Raw genomic sequence first — 18,486 nt, 5'->3', positions numbered from 1 at the left:
ATTATAGGATGGTATATATTTATTTATTATCCTATGAAATTAATAATGGCTGAAAATAATTATATATGGCTTTAGGGATTTTTCTAGAATTTTCTAGAATTTTTCGGGGCTTTTCTGCAATTTCCGGCGATCTTCCGGCGAGTTTTCCGGTCGCCGGCAGTGGGGGAGATGACCGGAGTAATCCGGTGTGATGCGGCGTACTTTAGGTTAGCGTACGCGCGTATCCTGGGCCTTAGATAAAGCTGATTGATCCGGTGCATCGCGGTCCATGTTACCGCGGTACACCCGGATCATTGACCCTTGGATTAGGCGAAATGAGATGAAGTGATCCGGTGTAGCGCGCCTGCAGCAAAGCCCATGCAACCAACGAATCAGGATCCGCCACATCTGCAGGAGCCTTCAACGCGCGCGTGGGAGCGCGTGAGCGCGCGTGGAACTCTCCAGACGCGCGTGGAAGCGCGTGCAAGCGCGTGGGAGAGTAGGGAAGGTTGGGCTGCGCGTGGGGAAGCTTAGGGTGGCGCGTGGGAGCGCGTGAAGGGCCCTGTCAACTGCTGGAAATTACCAGAATACCCCTAGGGCCTGTTTTGTAAATTCCAGAACCTTAAACTTGGATTTTTAGGTACTTTGTTGGGATTTACGGGTTTAACGGGTCACGAAATTATTATTTTAATACCCGGTAATTATTCTTATGACCGATTAATCTTTTCTAAGCATTTATTGGCTCGTTTACAGTACGGATATTAATGTGATTTATTTAATGACATTGTTAAATATAAATAGTGTTATTATCTTAGTAAATGATATCAAACATTACTGTTAAATTAAATAATGCCATGGTTTTAGTCATATAAATTATCCATGATATCTTATGGGATGTTTATACTGCTAAATGATATATAAACCATAATTATTATGCTGTGTGCATTTCAGGAAATAAATGGACTGCTTAATTATGTCACATTTATATTATATGGATGTGTTGCCATATAAAACCATGTGAGCTGGCTAATAAGTTTAGACTCATTTATACCTTATGCATTCGTTGCAATAGACAGATGTGTGGCTGTCGGGGTATGTGGTTTAATATTATTGGCATGTGTTGCCTAATTGACATGCTCAGTATGTTTAGTAATATTATTGGCATCTGTTGCCTAATTTATATGCTCAGTATATTCATCAGTACTTTGAGAGGTGTTATCACTGTGTAGTTCGTTATAGTCTGTGTTGTCAGTACCGTGCACCATGTATAATAGCTGATTTCCCGGGTAGGGAAAGGCGACACTTAACCACCTAGTGTGAGTCTAAGTGATCACCGTTTATTCTGGTTGAGGTCATGTTATACATGGGATAGTTCCCTTAGGATGTATACAAATATAGTACTCATCCGGATATAAATGATTAATTTATTTGATTCTCTGATTTGGGTCATAGTAGAGAGGACTTGCTCGTGGGGTTGACCCACCATTGTTGTTATTTCAGGATACGGTCAAAACCCGTTCCAAGGTTGAGGTTAGCAGTGAGGGACCATCATCCGAACTCATCTACTCTTACGATCCAGTTCAGGGTAGAAGTTTTATGTACTACTTCAGTTTCAGTTTTTATTTACTTTTGACGTCGAACTCTCAGGGTTATTTAGGGATCCTTGACATAGGATTTCCAAGTTGTAATGGAGTACTGTATTAAATAAGGGATGGATGGATGTTGTATTATTTAGTGTTCCTTTCCTGTCTAAATTCTTTTATTATCATCATTTTGTATTCCATGCTTGTATATTGCCAATTGTTTTTTATATCCCTCGTTTTTCATGTATAAGCCTGATCAACTTATGCGTGGAAAATGTGGGGGTGTCACAGTTGGTATCAGAGCATTCCAGGTTCGAGTGTCTTAGGGATCTGTGATTACTATACTTCCGCGTTGTGTATTATGATAATTAGAGCCTAAGTATTAGGGTTCTTTGTATTATTTTAGTCGGTCCATTATAATGTACTGACGTTAGATTTTTCTGAATTTAAAAAAAGGATGTCTCGGCGTGGGACAAGGAATGTGAACCAGCATCGCAGTATTTCCCCAACTCAAAATGAGAATCAGGAATTTTCCCCTTAAGTTGCTGATATCATTGCACGAGCTGTAGCAGCAGGAGTAGCATCTGCTCTACGAAACCAGCAACCTCCTCCGATAGTACGTGTTCCTGAACCAGTGGCGCAACCAATGTCATGGGACAAAACTCCTCACTCGTTTATCAGAGGAAATCCACCAACATTTGCAGGGTCCACAGATGTCTTGTTAGCATATCAGTGGAAACAGGAGAGCGAGCGTCATCTTCGGATGGTAATCTGTACCGAAGTGCAGAAACAGATGCTAGCTACGTTTATGCTTATAGGCAATGCATTGCAGTGGTGGGAGTCTATTACTACTGTCGAAGAGAGGACCAGATTGACTTATGCTGAATTTCATACTCGCTTTGATGACAAGTATTGTAATACCCCGTAATTAATTAAAGAGTTTAGTGTATTTAAATTCAATTATGTGGGGATTCCTGTACCTATTATTGTGCATGCTTCATTGTTATATTAAGTTCATTTAATGGTGCATGTAAATTAATTGTGTATGTTAAAATAGTAAATTTATGTATTTAATTGTGCATGTATTATTATTTGTTTATTTTGTTTAATTAAGCAATATTAGTTAATTAGAATATTATATTTGTGTTATAAAGTATTATGATGATATAATATATTATTTTGTAATAACAATAATAATAATTATATTAGTTTAATAATAATAATAATAATATTATAATAATAATAATAATAAAAGTTTATTAATAATAATATTAGTAATAATAATAATAATAGTTATAATAAATCAATGTAATGATGGAAAATTAAATACTAGGATAGAATTTCATTTAGTATGGTAGAATGGTGGATCAAATATCTTGATTAAAGATAGCATTGTCTTAAAGCCATATAGGTAGGAATATGAGAAATGGGTGAGAAGTTATTATAAATTAGATATTTGTAATATTTATATTATATATTTTGTGTATAAATTAACTAGCTTGCCTTAGAAAAAAAAAAAAATAAAGGGAGTTAGAAGCAAAGTATAAATTCTAGAGAGCTATTTTATAAGAGTGAAAGGAAAAGAGAAAGAGAAAGAAGCTTGGACCGGTGTAGGCAATTTTACCCAACTACGCGCAGACCGGCGGATTTATTTTAAATCCAAAAAGGCAAGTTATTATCTACTTTTCCCCTTTGAATTAATAAATTAATTGTTTAGCTTATTTTTATGCATAGAGCCAAGGTTAGGAGGTTAATAAATTATTAATTTTATTTTATTAAATTAATGGAATTTTAATTATATAGGATGGTATATATTTATTTAATGTCCTATGAAATTAATAATGGCTAAAAATAATTAAATAAGACTTTAGGGATTTTTCTAGAATTTTCTAGATTTTTTCGGGCATTTTCTGCAATTTCCGGCGACCTTCCGGCGAGTTTTCCGGTCGCCGGCAGTGGGGGAGACGACCGGAGTGATCCGGTGCAACGCGGCGCACCATAGGAGGGTGTACGCGCGCATCCTGGCCATTAGTGGAGTCTGATTGATCCGGTGCATCGCGGTCCATGATACCGCGGTACACCCGGATCTGTGGGCGTTGGATGGAGGGAAGATAGGGTGAGATGATCCGGTGTGGCGCGCATGTAGGAAGGATGATGCAGCCAACCAACCGGAGAACGCCACGTCAGCAGGAAGCCATCAACGCGCGCGTGGGACTCTCCAAACGCGCGTGGGAGCGCGTGTGCGCGCGTGGCTGACGCCAGACGCGCGTGGAGGCGCGTGGGAGAGTGGGGAAAGCTTGGCTGCGCGTGGGGAGGCTCTGGGAGGCGCGTGAGGGCGCGTGTGGGGTCCCTACAGCTGCTGGAAATTACCAGAATACCCCTAGGGCCTGTTTTGTAAATTCCAGAACCTTAAACTTGGATTTTTAGGTACTGTGTTGGTAATTACGGGTTTAACGGGCCACGAAATTATTATTTTAACACCCGTTACTTATTCTTATGACCGATTAATCTTTTCTAAGCATTTATTGGCTCATTCTCAGTACGGATACTAATGTGGTTTATTTAACGACATTGTTAAATATAAATAGTGTTATTATCGTATTAAATGGTATCAAACATTACTGTTAAATTACATAAGGCCATGGTTTTAGTCAGATAAATTATCCATGATATCTTACGGGATGTTTATACTGTTAATCGTATATAAATCATGATTATTATGCTGTGTGCATTTCAGGGAATAAATGGACTGTTTATTATGTCGCATTTATATTATATGGATGTGTTGCCATATAGAACCATGTGAGCTGACTAATAAGTTTAGACTCATTTATACCTTATGCATTCGTTGCGATAGACAGATGTGTGGCTGTCGGGGTATGTGGTTTAATATTATTGGCATGTGTTGCCTAACTGACATACTTGGTATATTTATTAATATTATTGGCATGTGTTGCCTAAATTGACATTCTCGGTATCTTTATTAATATTGTTGGCATGTGTTGCCTAATTTATATGCTCAGTATATTCATCAGTACTTTGCGAGGTGTTATCACTGTGTAGTTCGTTATAATCTGTGTTGTCAGTACCGTGCACCATGTATAATAGCTGATTTCCCGGGTAGGGAAAGGCGACACTTGACCACCTAGTGTGAGTCTAAGTGATCACCGTCTATTCTGGTTGAGGTCATGTTATACATCGGATAGTTCCCATAGGATGTATACAGATATAGTACTCATCCGATTCATAATGATTAATTTATTTGATTCTCTGATTTGGGTCATAGTAGAGAGGACTTGCTCGTGGGGTTGACCCACCATTGTTGTTATTTCAGGATACGGTCAGTATCCGTTTCAAGGCTGAGGTTAGCAGTGTGGGACCATCATCCGAACTCATCTACTCCTACGATCCAGTGCAGGGTAGAAGTTTTATGTAGTATTTCAGTTTCAGTTTTTATTTACTTTTGACGTTGAACTCTCAGGGTTATATTTAGGGATCCCTGACGTAGGATTTCCAAGTTGTAATGAAGTACTGTATTAAATAAAGGATGAATGGATGTTGTATTATTTAATGTTTCTTTCCTGTCTAAATTCTTTTATTTCCATCATTTTGTATTCCATGCTTGTATATTGCCAATTGTTTTTGATATCCCTCGTTTTTCGTGTATAAGCCTGATCAACTTATGCGTGGAAAATGTGGGGGTGTTACAGTTGGTATCAGAGCATTCCAGGTTCGAGTGTCTTAGGGATCTGTGATTACTATACTTCCGCGTTGTGTATTCTGATAATTAGAGCCTAAGTATTAGGGTTCTTTGTATTCTTTTAGTCGGTCCATTATAATGTACTGACGTTAGATTTTTCTAAATTTAATAGAAGGATGTCTCGGCGTGGGACAAGGAATGCGAACCGTCATCGCAGTATTTCCCCAACTCAAAATGAGAATCAGGAATTTTCTCCTCAAGTTGCTGATATCATTGCACGAGCGGTGGCAGCAGGAGTAGCATCTGCTCTACGAAACCAGCAACCTCCTCCGATAGTACCTGTTCCTGAACCAGTGGCACAGCCAATGTCATGGGACAAAGTTCGTCACTCGTTCATCCGGGGAAATCCACCGACATTTGCGGGGTCCACAGATGTCTTGTTAGCATATCAGTGGAAACAGGAGAGCGAGCGTCATCTTCGGATGGTAATCTGTACCGAAGTGCAGAAACAGATGCTGGCTACGTTTATGCTGATAGGCAATGCATTGCAGTGGTGGGAGTCTATTACTACTGTCGATGAGAGGACCAGATTGACGTATGCTGAATTTCAGACTCGCTTTGACGGCAAGTATTTTCCTATGTCAGTAAGATCAGCGATGAAGACCGAATTTCTGGATCTGCAACAGGAAGATATGACTGTGGCTGAGTATGAACAGAAGTTCATAAATTTGTCATTATTTGCACCAGAGGAGGTCAATACGGAAGAAAAGAAGAGAGACCGCTTTGTGAAGGGGTTAATATGGCCGATTAAAGTGGTGATCTTAGGTAGTCCTGCATATACTACTTATATCCAGGTGGTTAATGCCGCCTTACAGCACTGCCAGATGAGGAGTGATTACCGGAAGTCCAAGGGAGATAAGCGGACTAACCGAGACTACCAGACAGGGGAGAAAGGAAGCAGCAGTGGTGCCAAGTCCAATGATCGGGGCAGATTTCAAGGACATCAACCTTGGAAGAAAAACAAAGGAAACCTAGATGTGCAGAGGGATGGAGTCCCTAATCAGGGTAGACAAGGTGGGATACCTCAGACCGGACAGGAACAGTGGTCGGGAAATCAACAGAGAAGGCAGGCAGGTCCTTTTACGGGACGTTGTTATCACTGTAGAGAGATTGGGCATCCGGCCAAGATGTGTCCCAAAGCTAAGCAGGGACAGTATGGGCAGCCGAGACCTAATCAGCCGTTACCTCTACCGGCCCCACCGATGCCACGTGGGCAAGTTCAGAATTTTCCGGCACTTCCAGCACCACCATTTCCTCCGGGACAACCTCCACAGCAGTTGCATAATGGCAGAGTTTATAACTTCATGTCACATAATGCGCAGGCTCCTCAGGCTATTGAGGGTATGTTTTCTATACATGGTAGAACTGCTCGTATACTGTTTGACACTGGTGCATCACATTCTTTTGTGTCTAGATCTTTTGTTATCTTATCTGGTATGACGACTCAGTTATGTGACCAACCTCTTAATATTTATACACCATTGGGAGTTGGCGCAATTTTACGAGAGTATAGCGGTGATATCCTTATAGATATGGGCCGGCTTCGATTTCTTACAAATTTGTTAGTGTTAGATATGCATTCGTATGATGTTATACTTGGGATGGACTGGTTATCTCAGTACCATGCTCAGGTTAACTGTTACGAAAAGTCTATTGTATTTTCTATACCAGGACAGGAGATGTATCTTCTTGTTGTACCACAACCTGATAGAGGGCCTAGCACTTATTTATTCGTTCTTGAGGAGGACTCACAGGAAGCGACTGCGGTATCTCTTGACAGCATCCCGGTAGTACAGGAATTCCAGGATGTATTCCAGGAAATTCCAGGCTTGCCACCGAGTCGAGAGATAGACTTCGTTATTGATTTAGCTCCAGGCACTACGCCTATTGCTAAGGTGCCGTACAGAATGGCACCAGTGGAGATGCGAGAGTTGAAAGATCAAATTCAACAGTTGCTCAGCCAGGGATTTATTCGCAGAAGTACTTCACCATGGGGAGCACCAGTACTGTTTGTCAAGAAGAAGGATGGATCTCTTCGTCTTTGTATTGATTACAGAGAACTAAACAAGGTCACTGTTCGCAACAAGTACCCGTTGCCCAGAATTGATGACCTGTTTGATCAGTTGAAGGGAGCTACTTACTTTTCAAAGATCGATTTGAGGTCTGGTTATCATCAGCTACGAGTCAGAGAACAAGATGTTCCGAAGACAGCATTCCTCACAAGGTACGGATCTTATGAGTTTCGTGTTATGCCTTTCGGTTTGACGAACGCTCCAGCTGTCTTTATGGACTTGATGAATAGAGTATTCAGAGAATACTTAGATCAGTTTGTCATTGTTTTCATTGATGATATTCTGGTTTACTCTAAGTCGGAGAAGGACCATGCTAGACATTTACGCACAGTATTGCAGACACTTCGAGAACATCAGTTGTTTGCGAAGTTTGAGAAGTGTGAATTTTGGCAGAAAGAGGTCAAATTTCTAGGTCATGTAGTGTCAGAAGAAGGGTTAGCAGTAGATCCAGCCAAGGTTGCGGCCGTTATGGAGTGGGGACAGCCTACCTCACCGACAGAGATTCGCAGTTTTCTGGGATTGGCAGGGTATTATCGCCGGTTCATCCAGGGATTTTCCAAAATTGCGGGTCCACTTACTCATCTGACTAAGAAGAATGTACCATTTGTATGGGATGATTCTTGTCAGGCTGCTTTTGCTGAATTGAAGAGCAAGTTAACTTCTGCACCTGTCTTAGCCACACCTCAGAGTGGAATCGAGTATTTCGTATTTACCGACGCTTCTCTGAAGGGTTTGGGTTGTGTGTTGATGCAAGAAGAGCGACCAGTTTCTTATGGGTCTAGGAAGCTTAAGCCTCATGAGCTTAATTACCCGACTCACGACCTAGAGCTCGCCGCAGTGGTTTTTGCCTTGCGTATTTGGAGACATTATCTTTTGGGGGAGACTTTTCGATTGTTTAGCGATCATAAGAGTCTACAGTATTTGTTCACACAGAGGGAACTGAATATGAGACAGCGCAGATGGTTGGAATTCGTGAAAGACTATCACTTCTCTATTCAGTATCATCCAGGGAAAGCGAATGTTGTAGCAGACGCACTCAGCCGCCGACCCTATGTCAGCCTTTCAGCTTTGTTTACAACAGAGTGGGATGCTTTGAAGACGGTTGATGAGTTAGCAGACGCTTTTATGGCATGTGTGGTAGTAACTCCTTCTATCATTCATCAGGTCATTCAAGCGCAACTCTCAGATCAACAGTGTATTGATCGGGTTTCGGAGTTAGCCTCCGGAGATGTTCCTTTTTATTCTATAGGGACTGATGGAGGATTGAGGTATAAGGGACGTTTAATTATGCCTTCAGCTGACAATTTGAGAAATGTTGTGATGAGAGAGACACACACTTCTCAGTTCTCGGTACATCCAGGGGGAGATAAGATGTATCAGGACATGAAACGCCAGTTTTGGTGGGCCGGCATGAAAAGAGATATAGCTATCTTTGTCTCTAAATGTAGCACCTGTCAGATGATTAAGATTGATCATCAGAGACCGCCAGGATCGTTACAGCCACTTCCCATACCAGAATGGAAATGGGAAAGTATTTCCATGGACTTTATAGAGGGATTACCTACTTCACAGCATAATCACAACTCTATTTGGGTCATTGTTGATAGATTGACCAAGTCCGCTCACTTTCTGCCTGTTCGTTCAAACTTTACGTCAGAACAGTATGCTAAGCTGTATATTGCAGAAATGGTGAAACTTCATGGAGTACCATTGTCCATCGTATCAGATAGAGATCCGAAGTTTATATCGGGATTTTGGAGGAGCTTTCAGCAGGCTTTGGGTACAGAACTATATCTTAGCACTGCTTATCATCCTCAAACAGATGGACAGACTGAGCGAGTTAATCAGATTTTAGAAGACATGTTGCGGGCATGTGTTCTTGATTTTAAGGGCAATTGGGAGGAATATTTACCGCTTTCAGAGTTTGCGTATAACAATAGTTATCAGAAAACTATTGGTATGGCACCATTTGAGGCTTTGTACGGTAGACCGTGTAGGTCTCCTGTCTGTTGGCTTGGAGTTGGTGAGAACAGCTTTTTGGGTCCTGCATTTATTAAGGACACGTCTGAAAAGATCGCTATCATTAGGGATCGGATGCGTACAGCTCAAAGCAGACAAAAAAGTTATGCTGACCGTCGAACTCGTGTTTTGGAGTTTAAGGTTGGTGATCAGGTTTTGCTTAAGGTTTCTCCTATGAAGGGAGTAATGCGGTTTGGGTCAAAGGGTAAGTTATCGCCTCGTTTTGTGGGTCCTTTTATGATTACAGATCGGATTGGGGCAGTAGCTTATCGTCTGGCTCTACCAGATAATCTTCATAGGGTACATAATGTTTTTCATGTATCTATGCTGCGAAAATTTCTACGGGACGAAGACCGATATCAACACATTGATGTGGGTGAGATTGAGTTGCAACCTGATGCAACCTATTTGGAACAACCTTACTGTATTCTCGATCGTAGGAATCAGATACTGCGCACGAAGACTATTCCATTAGTACGTGTACAGTGGAGTCATCATAATGCTACAGAGTCTACTTGGGAACGGGAAGATATTATCCGTGCCAAGTATCCAGAGCTCTTTAATACAGGTATGTAGTGAATTTCGGGGACGAAATTCCGTTATTAGGGGGGGAGAATGTAATACCCCGTAATTAATTAAAGAGTTTAGTGTATTTAAATTCAATTATGTGGGGATTCCTGTACCTATTATTGTGCATGCTTCATTGTTATATTAAGTTCATTTAATGGTGCATGTAAATTAATTGTGTATGTTAAAATAGTAAATTTATGTATTTAATTGTGCATGTATTATTATTTGTTTATTTTGTTTAATTAAGCAATATTAGTTAATTAGAATATTATATTTGTGTTATAAAGTATTATGATGATATAATATATTATTTTGTAATAACAATAATAATAATTATATTAGTTTAATAATAATAATAATAATATTATAATAATAATAATAATAAAAGTTTATTAATAATAATATTAGTAATAATAATAATAATAGTTATAATAAATCAATGTAATGATGGAAAATTAAATACTAGGATAGAATTTCATTTAGTATGGTAGAATGGTGGATCAAATATCTTGATTAAAGATAGCATTGTCTTAAAGCCATATAGGTAGGAATATGAGAAATGGGTGAGAAGTTATTATAAATTAGATATTTGTAATATTTATATTATATATTTTGTGTATAAATTAACTAGCTTGCCTTAGAAAAAAAAAAAAATAAAGGGAGTTAGAAGCAAAGTATAAATTCTAGAGAGCTATTTTATAAGAGTGAAAGGAAAAGAGAAAGAGAAAGAAGCTTGGACCGGTGTAGGCAATTTTACCCAACTACGCGCAGACCGGCGGATTTATTTTAAATCCAAAAAGGCAAGTTATTATCTACTTTTCCCCTTTGAATTAATAAATTAATTGTTTAGCTTATTTTTATGCATAGAGCCAAGGTTAGGAGGTTAATAAATTATTAATTTTATTTTATTAAATTAATGGAATTTTAATTATATAGGATGGTATATATTTATTTAATGTCCTATGAAATTAATAATGGCTAAAAATAATTAAATAAGACTTTAGGGATTTTTCTAGAATTTTCTAGATTTTTTCGGGCATTTTCTGCAATTTCCGGCGACCTTCCGGCGAGTTTTCCGGTCGCCGGCAGTGGGGGAGACGACCGGAGTGATCCGGTGCAACGCGGCGCACCATAGGAGGGTGTACGCGCGCATCCTGGCCATTAGTGGAGTCTGATTGATCCGGTGCATCGCGGTCCATGATACCGCGGTACACCCGGATCTGTGGGCGTTGGATGGAGGGAAGATAGGGTGAGATGATCCGGTGTGGCGCGCATGTAGGAAGGATGATGCAGCCAACCAACCGGAGAACGCCACGTCAGCAGGAAGCCATCAACGCGCGCGTGGGACTCTCCAAACGCGCGTGGGAGCGCGTGTGCGCGCGTGGCTGACGCCAGACGCGCGTGGAGGCGCGTGGGAGAGTGGGGAAAGCTTGGCTGCGCGTGGGGAGGCTCTGGGAGGCGCGTGAGGGCGCGTGTGGGGTCCCTACAGCTGCTGGAAATTACCAGAATACCCCTAGGGCCTGTTTTGTAAATTCCAGAACCTTAAACTTGGATTTTTAGGTACTGTGTTGGTAATTACGGGTTTAACGGGCCACGAAATTATTATTTTAACACCCGTTACTTATTCTTATGACCGATTAATCTTTTCTAAGCATTTATTGGCTCATTCTCAGTACGGATACTAATGTGGTTTATTTAACGACATTGTTAAATATAAATAGTGTTATTATCGTATTAAATGGTATCAAACATTACTGTTAAATTACATAAGGCCATGGTTTTAGTCAGATAAATTATCCATGATATCTTACGGGATGTTTATACTGTTAATCGTATATAAATCATGATTATTATGCTGTGTGCATTTCAGGGAATAAATGGACTGTTTATTATGTCGCATTTATATTATATGGATGTGTTGCCATATAGAACCATGTGAGCTGACTAATAAGTTTAGACTCATTTATACCTTATGCATTCGTTGCGATAGACAGATGTGTGGCTGTCGGGGTATGTGGTTTAATATTATTGGCATGTGTTGCCTAACTGACATACTTGGTATATTTATTAATATTATTGGCATGTGTTGCCTAAATTGACATTCTCGGTATCTTTATTAATATTGTTGGCATGTGTTGCCTAATTTATATGCTCAGTATATTCATCAGTACTTTGCGAGGTGTTATCACTGTGTAGTTCGTTATAATCTGTGTTGTCAGTACCGTGCACCATGTATAATAGCTGATTTCCCGGGTAGGGAAAGGCGACACTTGACCACCTAGTGTGAGTCTAAGTGATCACCGTCTATTCTGGTTGAGGTCATGTTATACATCGGATAGTTCCCATAGGATGTATACAGATATAGTACTCATCCGATTCATAATGATTAATTTATTTGATTCTCTGATTTGGGTCATAGTAGAGAGGACTTGCTCGTGGGGTTGACCCACCATTGTTGTTATTTCAGGATACGGTCAGTATCCGTTTCAAGGCTGAGGTTAGCAGTGTGGGACCATCATCCGAACTCATCTACTCCTACGATCCAGTGCAGGGTAGAAGTTTTATGTAGTATTTCAGTTTCAGTTTTTATTTACTTTTGACGTTGAACTCTCAGGGTTATATTTAGGGATCCCTGACGTAGGATTTCCAAGTTGTAATGAAGTACTGTATTAAATAAAGGATGAATGGATGTTGTATTATTTAATGTTTCTTTCCTGTCTAAATTCTTTTATTTCCATCATTTTGTATTCCATGCTTGTATATTGCCAATTGTTTTTGATATCCCTCGTTTTTCGTGTATAAGCCTGATCAACTTATGCGTGGAAAATGTGGGGGTGTTACAAGTATTTTCCTATGTCAGTAAGATCAGCGATGAAGACTGAATTTCTGGATCTGCAACAGGAGGATATGACTGTGGCTGAGTATGAACAGAAGTTCATTAATTTGTCATTATTTGCACCAGAGGAGGTCAATACGGAAGAAAAGAAGAGAGACCGCTTTGTGAAAGGGTTGATATGGCCGATTAAAGTGGTGATCATAGGTAGTCGTGCATATACTACTTATATCCAGGTGGTTAATGCCGCTTTACAGCACTGCCAGATGAGGAGTGATTACCGAAAGTCCAAGGGAGATAAGCGGACTAACCGAGACTACCAGACAGTGGAGAAAGGAAACAGCAGTGGTACCAAGTCCAATGATCGGGGCAGATTTCAAGGACATCAACCTTGGAAGAAAAACAAAGGAAACCCAGATGTGCAGAGGGATGGAGTTCCTAATCAGGGTAGACAAGATGGGGTAACTCAGACCGGACAGGAACAGTGGTCGGGAAATCAACAGAGAAGGCAGGCAGGTCCTTTTACGGGACGTTGTTATCACTGTAGAGAGATTGGACATCCGGCCAAGATGTGTCCCAAAGCTAAGCAGGGACAGTATGGGCAGCCGAGACCTAATCAGCCGTTACCTCTACCGGCCCCACCGATGCCACGTAGGCAAGTTCAGAATTTTCCGGCACTTCCAACACCACCATTTCCTCCGGGACAACCCCCACAGCAGTTGCATCATGGCAGAGTTTATAACTTCATGCCACATAATGCGTAGGCTCCTCAGGCTATTGAGGGTATGTTTTCTATACATGGTAGAACTGCTCGTATACTGTTTGACACTGGTGCATCACATTCTTTTGTGTCTAGATCTTTTATTATCTTATCTGGTATGACGACTCAGTTATGTGACCAACCTCTTAATATTTATACACCATTGGGAGTTGGCGCAACTTTACGAGAGTGTAGCGGTGATATCCTTATACATATAGGCCGGCTTTGATTTCTTGCAAATTTGTTAGTGTTAGATATGCATTCGTATGATGTTATACTTGGGATGGACTGGTTATCTCAGTACCATGCTCAGGTTAACTATTACGAAAAGTCTATTGTATTTGCTATACCAGGACAGGAGATGTATCTTCTTGTTGCACCACAACCTGATAGAGGACCTAGCACTTATTTATTCGTTCTTGAGGAGGACTCACAGGAAGCGACTGCGGTATCTCTTGACAGTATTCCGGTAGTACAGGAATTCCAGGATGTATTCCAGGAAATTCCAGGCTTGCCACCGAGTCAAGAGATAGACTTCGTCATTGATTTAGCTCCAGGCACTACGCCTATTGCTAAGGCGCCGTACAGAATGGCACCAGTGGAGATGCGAGAGTTGAAAGATCAAATTCAGCAGCTGCTCAGCCAGGGATTTATTCGCAGGAGTACTTCACCATGGGGAGCACCAATACTGTTTGTTAAGAAAAAGGATGGATCTCTTCGTCTTTGTATTGATTACAGAGAACTGAACAAGGTCACTATTCGCAACAAGTACCCGTTGCCCAGAATTGATGACCTGTTTGATCAGTTGAAGGGAGCTATTTACTTCTCAAAGATCGATTTGAGGTCTGGTTATCACCAGTTACGAGTCAGAGAACAAGATGTTCCAAAGACAGCATTTCTCACAAGGTACGGATCTTATGAGTTTCGTGTTATGCCTTTCGATTTAACGAACGCTCCAGCTGTCTTTATGGACTTGATGAATAGAGTATTCAGAGAATACTTAGATCAGTTTGTCATTGTTTTCATTGATGATATTCTGGTTTACTCTAAGTCGGAGAAGGACCATGCCAGACATTTACGCACAGTATTGCAGACACTTCGAGAACATCAGTTGTTTGCGAAGTTTGAGAAGTGTGAATTTTGGCAGAAAGAGGTCAAATTTCTGGGTCATGTAGTGTCAGAAGAAGGGTTAGTAGTAGATCCAGCCAAGGTTGCGGCCATTATGGAGTGGGGACAGCCTACCTCACCGACAGAGATTCGCAGTTTTCTGGGATTAGCGGGGTATTATCGCAGGTTCATCCAGGGATTTTCCAAAATTGCGGGTCCACTTACTCATCTGACTAAGAAGAATGTACCATTTGTATGGGATGATTCTTGTCAGACTGCTTTTGCTGAATTGAAGAGTAAGTTAACTTCTGCACCTGTCTTAGCCACACCTCAGAGTGGAATCGAGTATTTAGTATTTACCGACGCTTCTCTGAAGGGTTTGGGTTGTGTATTGATGCAAGAAGAGCGACCAGTTTCTTATGGGTCTAGGAAGCTTAAGCCTCATGAGCTTAATTACCCGACTCACGATCTAGAGCTCGCAGCAGTGGTTTTTGCCTTGCGTATTTGGAGGCATTATCTTTTGGGGGAGACTTTTCGATTGTTTAGCGATCATAAAAGTCTACAGTATTTGTTCACACAGAGGGAACTGAATATGAGACAGCGCAGATGGTTGGAGTTCGTGAAAGACTATCACTTCTCCATTCAGTATCATCCAGGGAAAGCGAATGTTGTAGCAGACGCACTCAGCCGCCGACCCTATGTCAGCCTTTCAGTTTTGTTTGCAACAGAGTGGGATGCTTTGAAGACTGTTGATGAGTTAGCAGACGCTTTTATGGCATGTGTGGTAGTAACTCCTTCTATCATTCATCAGGTCATTCAAGCGCAACTCTCAGATCAACAGTGTATTGATCGGGTTTCGGAGTTAGCCTCCGGAGATGTTCCTTTTTATTCTATAGGGACTGATGGAGGATTGAGGTACAAGGGACGTTTAATTGTGCCTTCAGCTGACAATTTGAGAAATGTTGTGATGAGAGAGACACACACTTCTCAGTTCTCTGTACATCCAGGGGGAGACAAGATGTATCAGGACATGAAACGCCAGTTTTGGTGGGCCGGCATGAAGAGAGACATAGCTACCTTTGTCTCTAAATGTAGCACCTGTCAGATGATTAAGATTGATCATCAGAGACTGCCAGGATCGTTACAGCCACTTCCTATACCAGAGTGGAAATGGGAGAGTATTTCCATGGACTTCATAGAGGGATTACCTACTTCACATCATAATCATAACTCTATTTGGGTCATTGTTGATAGATTGACCAAGTCCGCTCATTTTCTGCCTGTTCGTTCAAACTTTACGTCCGAACAGTATGCTAAGCTTTATATTGCAGAAATGGTGAAACTTCATGGCGTACCATTGTCCATCGTATCAGATAGAGATCCGAAGTTTGTATCAGGATTTTGGAGGAGCTTTCAGCAGGCTTTGGGTACAGAACTTTATCTTAGCACTGCTTATCATCCTCAAACAGATGGACAGACTGAGCGAGTTAATCAGATTTTAGAAGACATGCTGCGGGCATGTGTTCTTGATTTTAAGGGCAATTGGGAGGAATATTTGCCGCTGTCAGAGTTTGCTTATAACAATAGTTATCAGAAAACTATTGGTATGACACCATTTGAGGCTTTGTACGGTAGACCATGTAGGTCTCCTGTCTGTTGGCTTGGAGTTGGTGAGAACAGCTTTTTGGGTCCTGAATTTATTAAGGACACGTCAGAAAAGATCGCTATCATTAGGGATCGGATGCGTACAGCTCAAAGCAGACAGAAAAGTTATGCTGACCGTCGAACTCGTGTTTTGGAGTTTAAGGTTGGTGATCAGGTTTTGCTTAAGGTTTCTCCCATGAAGGGGGTAATGCGGTTTGGGTCAAAGGGTAAGTTATCGCCTCGTTTTGTGGGTCCTTTTATGATTACAGATCGGATTGGGGCAGTAGCTTATCGTCTAGCTCTACCAGATAATCTTCATAGGGTACATAACGTTTTTCATGTATCTATGCTGCGAAAATTTCTACGGGAAGAAGATCGATATCAACACATTGATGTGGGTGAGATTGAGTTACAACCCGATGCAACCTATTTGGAACAACCTTACTGTATTCTCGATCGTAGGAATCAGATACTGCGCACGAAGACTATTCCATTAGTACGTGTACAGTGGAGTCATCATAGTGCTACAGAGTCTACTTGGGAACGGGAAGATATTATCCGTGCCAAGTATCCAGAGCTCTTTAATACAGGTATGTAGTGAATTTCGGGGACGAAATTCCGTTATTAGGGGGGGAGAATGTAATACCCCGTATTTTATTAAAGAGTTTAGTTTATTTAAATTCAATTATGTGTGGATTTCTTTACCTATTATTGTGCATGCTACATTGTTATATTAAGTTCATTTAATGGTGCATGTAAATTAATTGTGTATGTTAAAATAGTAAATTTATTCATTTAATTGTGCATGTATTATTATAATTAATTTTATTTGTTGATTATGTTTAATTAAGCAATATTAGTTAATTAAAGTATTATATTTATGTTATAAAGTATTATGATGATATAATGTATTCTTATGTAATAATAATAATAATATAATAATATTAATTATAATAGTTTATCAATAATAATAATAATAATAGTTATAATAATAATAATAGTATTAAATCAATGTAATGATGAAGAAATTAAATATTAGGATAGAATTTCACTTACTATGGTAGAATGGTAGATCAAATAACTTGACTATGATTTGCATTGCCTTAAAGCCATATAGGTGGGAATGTTGAAAGTTAATGAAAATTTAGATATTTGTATTATATATACTATATAAGTTGTATATATATATTAGTTAGCCATCTTACCCTTAAGGCAACTCACTTGAGTTAGAAAGCTTAAAAATTTCAGAGAGCTATTTTATAAGAGTGAAAGGAAAAGAGAGAGAGAAAGAAGCTTGGACCGGTGTAGACGATTTTACCCGATTACGCACAACCGGCGGATTTATTTTAAATCCATAAGGCAAGTTATTATCTATTTTTCCCCTTTGAATTAATAAATTAGTTGTTTAGTTTATTTTTATGCATAGAGCCAAGGTTAGGAGGTTAATAAATTATTAATTTTTATCTTATTAAATTAATGAAATTTTAATTATAGGATGGTATATATTTATTTATTATCCTATGAAATTAATAATGGCTGAAAATAATTATATAAGGCTTTAGGGATTTTTCTAGAATTTTCTGGGGCTTTTCTGCAATTTCCGGCGACCTTCCGGCGAGTTTTCCGGTCGCCGGCAGTGGGGGAGATGACCGGAGTAATCCGGTGTGATGCAGCGTACTTTAGGTTAGCGTACGCGCGCATCCTGGGCCTTAGATAAAGCTGATTGATCCGGTGCATCGCGGTCCATGTTACCGCGGTACACCCGGATCATTGACCCTTGGATTAGGCGAGATGAGATAAAGTGATCCGGTGTAGCGCGCCTGCAGCAAAGCCCATGCAACCAACGAATCAGGATCCGCCACGTCTGCAGGAGCCTTCAACGCGCTCGTGGGAGCGCGTGCGCGCGCGTGGAACTCTCCAGACGCGCGTGGAAGCGCGTGGGAGAGTGGGGAAGGTTGGGCTGCGCGTGGGGAAGCTTAGGGCGGCGCGTGGGAGCGCGTGAAGGGCCCTGTCAACTGCTGGAAATTACCAGAATACCCCTAGGGCCTGTTTTGTAAATTCCAGAACCTTAAACTTGGATTTTTAGGTACTTTGTTGGGATTTACGGGTTTAACGGGCCACGAAATTATTATTTTAATACCCGGTAATTATTCTTATGA

Source organism: Cornus florida, unplaced genomic scaffold (assembly GCF_030987335.1).
Source record: "Cornus florida cultivar Cherokee Brave unplaced genomic scaffold, ASM3098733v1 CherokeeBrave_3.0.0_Hap2_Chr04, whole genome shotgun sequence".
Lineage (NCBI taxonomy): Eukaryota > Viridiplantae > Streptophyta > Magnoliopsida > Cornales > Cornaceae > Cornus > Cornus florida.
The sequence above is the reverse complement of the archived record's forward strand: the minus strand, read 5'-3'. Positions refer to the sequence as shown.